Consider the following 5,682-nt stretch of genomic DNA (forward strand, 5'->3'; position numbering starts at 1 on the left):
TTTTCAGTAAATAAATACTTTAACAAAATAGTTGAATTTGTAACCAAAGATGAATTTTTAACTAAAATGATGAATCTGCTAGCAAACAAATAAATTTTTAACAAAGGAGGTCAAATTTTGATTAAAAAACACAAATTTTCAACCTGCAAGATAAAATTTCTACAAAGTAGTTGAATTTCCAACCTTGAAATATTAATTTTTTACCAAAAAGACGAATCTTCAACAAAATAATTTAATTTCGAAACAAAGAGAAGTATTTTAAATACCAATAATGAATCTTAAACCAAACAAAGATTTTAACTAAGTAGTTCAAATTTTGACCCAGAAGTTTGATTTTCTTACCAAAAATACGAATTTTCAACAAGTAATGATTGACTAGTTAAATTCTTAATTAAAAAAAAAAATTATAAAAAAATTAATTTTCAACGAATAATATAATAGTGGAAATATCAAACACAAAGGATTACTTCTGCATCAAATTGTTGATTTTGCAACCTAATAATAAAATGCTTAACTAAAAGTATAATCATCAGGAGGACACAACTGACGAAAATTAGTATGAATGAAAGGCCAATAACTTACAAACAAAAAATTATATCAGAGTAATTTTTAGTATATTCTACTCAAATATACTGCAGTAGCTTTAATTTATTATTGTAATATTTCACTTTATTTGGGAAAATCCAGAAGCTACAATTTGGCCACATTTGAGAACTTATTAACTAACATCATGAATTTTGTTTATTTCTCAAATAATTGCATTTCTAAAAATTACCCTCAAATAATTTTTCACTCGGTAAATTTTGAAAATAATTATCCTTCTTTAAAAAAATAATATATTATCGGATCCAGATGTTTTGTTACTGACACTTTTTGTTTTCTTATGATTTACTTAATTCTCAAACAAAACAGACTAATTTTTAAACTGAAAAAAGTTTCAACCATAATTTGTAATTTTCAATCCAAAAAGACGAATTTCCTGCAAACCAGTATATAGTTTTCAACCCAAAGATATGAATTTGCAACAAAAAGTTTAATTCTTAAAAACAAAAATATGAGTTCCCTACCAAAATAATGAAATTTTCAACTTAAAAAAGACAAATTATCAAGAAAAAATAGAATAGTTATATTTGCGGTTCAAACATTTATTTTAATTAAATAAAATATAAATTTTCAACCAAAAGAAATGCATTTTTTATTAAAACAATGTGTCTTCTACCACAAAAATGTATATTTTTTTTAAGTTGTATTAACCAAACAGTTCAATTTGCAAACGAAGGGATTTATTCTTCACCCAAGAAGATTTTTTTAAAACAAAATACATGAATTTTCACAAAAATAATTAAAATTAAAGAATTTTAAACCGAAGAAATTAATTTTCAACCAAACGTAATTTTCATTAGAAACTGAAAAAATATGTAGTCAGTTATTAATTTGAAAAAAACTCGAGTATATATAAGATATATTTAGAAGTTTTGAAAGGATTCCAGAATAATTTAAAGCATGAAACAATTTAAAAAAATTTTAAACAAAACGTAGATTTTAGAAGATTCTGAACACAATATTTGGAAGCGTTCTCAATCTTTTAAAACCCTTGAAAAGAATACAACAATTTTATCCGAATTCCCAGGAAAACTAAAAATTAATTCTTTGTTAAAAAATTATTTTTAAAAATATTAAATTTTTTTCAAACTTTTCAAATAAAATATCGAAGATCTTGAAGTATTTTTTTTATTTTGCCAGATTTTCAAAAAATTCCAGGTAAAATTCAAGTCACAAGAAAATAACAAAATTGGCAATAGATTCCTGGGAAATTGTTTAATGATGTTTTTTCATTTTTAAGAGTATATATAAAAAGATTTGAGAACAATTGTTTATGTATAAAAATTATAAAAACTTATAAAAAATTATAAAAACAAGGAAATAAGAATTAGTATGATTTAATTTTCATGCATATTATGAATTGTAATGATATAAATTTATTGAAATGATACATTTTTCAGCGCAGCTTAGAATACAATTTGAAGCAAAATAAGAAACAAATATAAAAATAATCATGATAAATACGATTTGCTCTTTATTTTGCAATTTTTGAATAAGCAATCTCAGGCAGAGTTACATAAAAAATGTATCATATTTGATATAAAAGTGTTGTGTATAATGTAGAAAAGTTGACATTTTGGACAGAATCGAATGCGAAGCACGAGATACGTGATGAGAATTTGTTCGTTAAAGCCGAAAGAGCTTTAACAAAAAAGAGTTCACACTTCCCGAAAGGAAAATGGCTTAATGGATCTGTGAAATCTTACTAATGATTTGTTAAATTTGACCAATTTTGATTTAGAAAGGCCTGAAAGTATCGTATTCGTTAGAAAAAATCTGTACAAGTAAAATTACCTTCTTTAGGCATGTAAGTTTATTCATATTCAAGCTGATGCTTAGTCAAGGCAAACATCTGTACAATTTCACTACTAATTGACGCCTAATAATTACATTAAAAACTTCTTTTTTTATTCAAAGAAATAATTTTCTTACTTTAATATGAGGATATGAAATCATTTCTGTTTGGGATTTCAACAGCAGTATTTTATTTTAATCAAATAAATATATTATTTGAAGGATGTCTCTAGTAGTCCCAACAAATTTGGACGAGTTTATTTCCAATTAAATAAGTATTATCAAAATCGTAATTTCTTTCCATCAAGGAAGGAAGAAATCTCATTATTTGAAATCAACTAAATTCCTAATTTTATTGAACGAAGTTAAGAAACTAATTTCTGAAATTTAAACTCCGGGAGCGTTTAAGGTGGCGATAAATCTAAAATGTGAGCATTGAATTGGTCTTTATTTTGTTTTATAGTTTATATAGTTACAAATAAAAATACAGTAAGCCTAATGAATATAATATATATTATATATTTTCAAAGCATCTTATGGAAACTCTCGTAACATCGAATACATGTACGGTTTAAACTAGAAACATATACAAATATGATTGAAAACTATTCATTTTAAAACTAAAATTAATTTCGTAAACGAAAAATCGTAAATCATTATTAATCTAGTTTCTTTCACTCAAGTTTAGATATTTGGAGCCAAGAAGTGTGTCCTGAATAAACATCAACTAAGTGATTACAAGAAGACGAGAATAGTTCATAAAAAAAACGAAGGGGAAGCGATCACTTGTATCATCTAGCATCCAGATATTCATAAATTTATGAATGTCCAGATATAACAAATATACTACAAAAATCATATTTTCTATAGGCACCTGATGGTTCCTTCTAAACTGCGGACAGGATTTCAAAGGAAATATAGCCTTTCATTTTTAAAACGGAATTTGAAATACTTTGAAGTTCTTCACAATTTAAAATATTTACCAATTGCTTTTTCATCCAGGAAGATTTTTATTGCAAAAAACAGAAGATACTTCAAGGTCAACATTTCCGCGTCTTCCCGGGACATATATTCCCAGGTAATCAGGTTTTCCCGTGATCGATCCACTACCCCCCCCCCCCCCCCCCCCCCCCCCCCCCTGATTATTTATATAACGCTGTGAAATTTTAAACAAATCTATTACTTTCTCGGATGAGAATGTAAAAATTGTGCCTTAGAAAATTAATTCTATAATAATTAATATATTAAATTGCCGAAACAGAGTTTTCGAAGGAGAGTTTGAAAAATCAAAGCTTTTAATAAATATTTTTTTCTGTTCAACAATTCAATTTTGAAAACCATTTTTCTATGCGAAATTTAATACTTTTTACACATAAAGACTTTTCAAAAAATTATAAAATAATTTTTCGTCATAACTAATAAATTAAAAATTAAATTATAGAGAGCAAGGGGCACTTTTATGAGAAATACATTGATAAAAAAATCCTGCATATGAATTAGATCATTTTTATTTTTCAACGCACATTGAAATGCAAAAATCTTCCATTTTAGCCATTTCTCAAAAAAGCAAACCAATAGGATGTCTTCCCACATATAGATAAAAAAAAAGAATTATTTTCCTTTTTCTTATTTTGTGACCACTGACAAAAAAAAGTGTCTATATTATATTACAATTTACTTTTTAACCAACATCTACATTGAAAAATGTTAAATTTATATCTCGCCAGAAGATATCTGGTCTAGGAGAAAAGCTTCCAACAGATTTGATTAGAAAACATAAATTCCCGATTTTTCTTATTTTTTCCAATGTTCTAAAAAATATCCCCGGAGTTCAAATTTCTAATTTTGGTCTGCATAGATTTTGTTTGTACCGTCTTTGCTGCCCAGCTAGAAGCCAATCAAAATTTCGTTTCATGCACAGAATTTATCTACATAAAAGTCCAAAATGTGCTTCCAAGCTCATAATAATATTTAAAAATCCACTGTTATTACTCTTAACGAAACAGGTCCTGGGAAACTGACTTTCGAATTTTCAAATCGCGAATAGTCACAAGAATCGCCCTCAGAAGACTGTAAATTATGCTACTAACTGCAGAGTAATATTCAGAAATTCCAAAAATCCACACCAGCACTTCTTCGCGACTATTTCATTAAAAGCTCAAGGGATGAAAGTGGGGGGTTCGCATTGCGGGCTGCATAAAGATACCCGATTTTTTAATGTTGATCAGAAGGTAATTTTCTCAAATTCTTTGGGAAGGAGATCTTTTCAGCTTCATGATCTCTTCATATCAAATCATTTTTTATAATTTAAACAAAAAAACATGTTAAACAGTTGACTTTTTTCTCGTTTGAATTACAAACAATATACATAGAAAATTTCAAAATACCTGAAATATTCCGAGAATAGATTTTGAGATAACCTGTGGATATTCCATCAATGTACTGATTTTATATGTATATTGAGGATGTCCCCCCGTTATGACAGCCATTAATTTGGGATATCTTGGGGACATGAAATCTTTGACCTACAAATGAAATCAGAAAATTATAGGGATAGCATCCGGATAATTTGTAACATGCGCATAAAATATCCCAGGGATATCAAGATTTTCTTCGTGTATGAAATCTTCAAAATCCAAATAGATTCAAATAATTATTGACTTGTAGCTTCTGTCCTTAAAAATTAGGATAGATGGAGGTCCATCCATAAATTGTGTAACAGTTCTTTTGGGTCGAGGGGGGGCAGGGTTTTTTTAGGGGGCGTAGGTGTTCAGTAATATTTATAAAGATTAAACCTCATAGGAAATCTGTTTTCAAAATTATAGTGTGTAATATTAGAGCTTATTAATTTTGCAATAAAAGATTGTAATAATGTTATAAAGACTTCACATATGTCTAGTTATCAAAACACAGTTTTTTCACCATTTAAAAAATTTTTTAAATTTTATAAATACTACAAAAGGGTTTTAAAGGAATTTCAATAGATTTCATAGGATTTTGAAAAGTTTCAAATAGTTTGGGAGAACTTCCAAAATTTTATTTTAAGGAATATCATCAGATTTGATGTAATTTTACGGGACTTCAAGGGATTTAATTATATTTTAATGAGAATTACAAATGATTTCAAGTATTTCAGAGATTTGAAGAATGATGTAATAATAAAAAATATAATAATACATTTTTAGAATTTTCAGAGATTTAAAGAGGTACTACTCGATTAAAGAAATAGGGTATTTTAAAAGATTCAAATTTCAATGGGTTTCAAAAGCTTTCAAGAAATATCAA

The 5,682-nt window shown here is 27.0% G+C and overlaps 1 long non-coding RNA gene across 2 annotated transcripts in view; it reads left to right on the plus strand.

Moving 5' to 3' along the window:
* Positions 1–5,682, plus strand: part of LOC117169196 — an 81,528-nt gene that overhangs the window by 62,376 nt on the left and 13,470 nt on the right. For both annotated transcript variants that reach the window (XR_004466627.1, XR_004466628.1), the window contains exon 2: positions 3,081–3,475. This is a non-coding gene — a long non-coding RNA (uncharacterized LOC117169196). The remainder of the gene's footprint in view (positions 1–3,080; positions 3,476–5,682) is intronic.

Source organism: Belonocnema kinseyi, chromosome 3, assembly GCF_010883055.1.
Source record: "Belonocnema kinseyi isolate 2016_QV_RU_SX_M_011 chromosome 3, B_treatae_v1, whole genome shotgun sequence".
Taxonomy (NCBI): Eukaryota; Metazoa; Arthropoda; class Insecta; order Hymenoptera; family Cynipidae; genus Belonocnema; species Belonocnema kinseyi.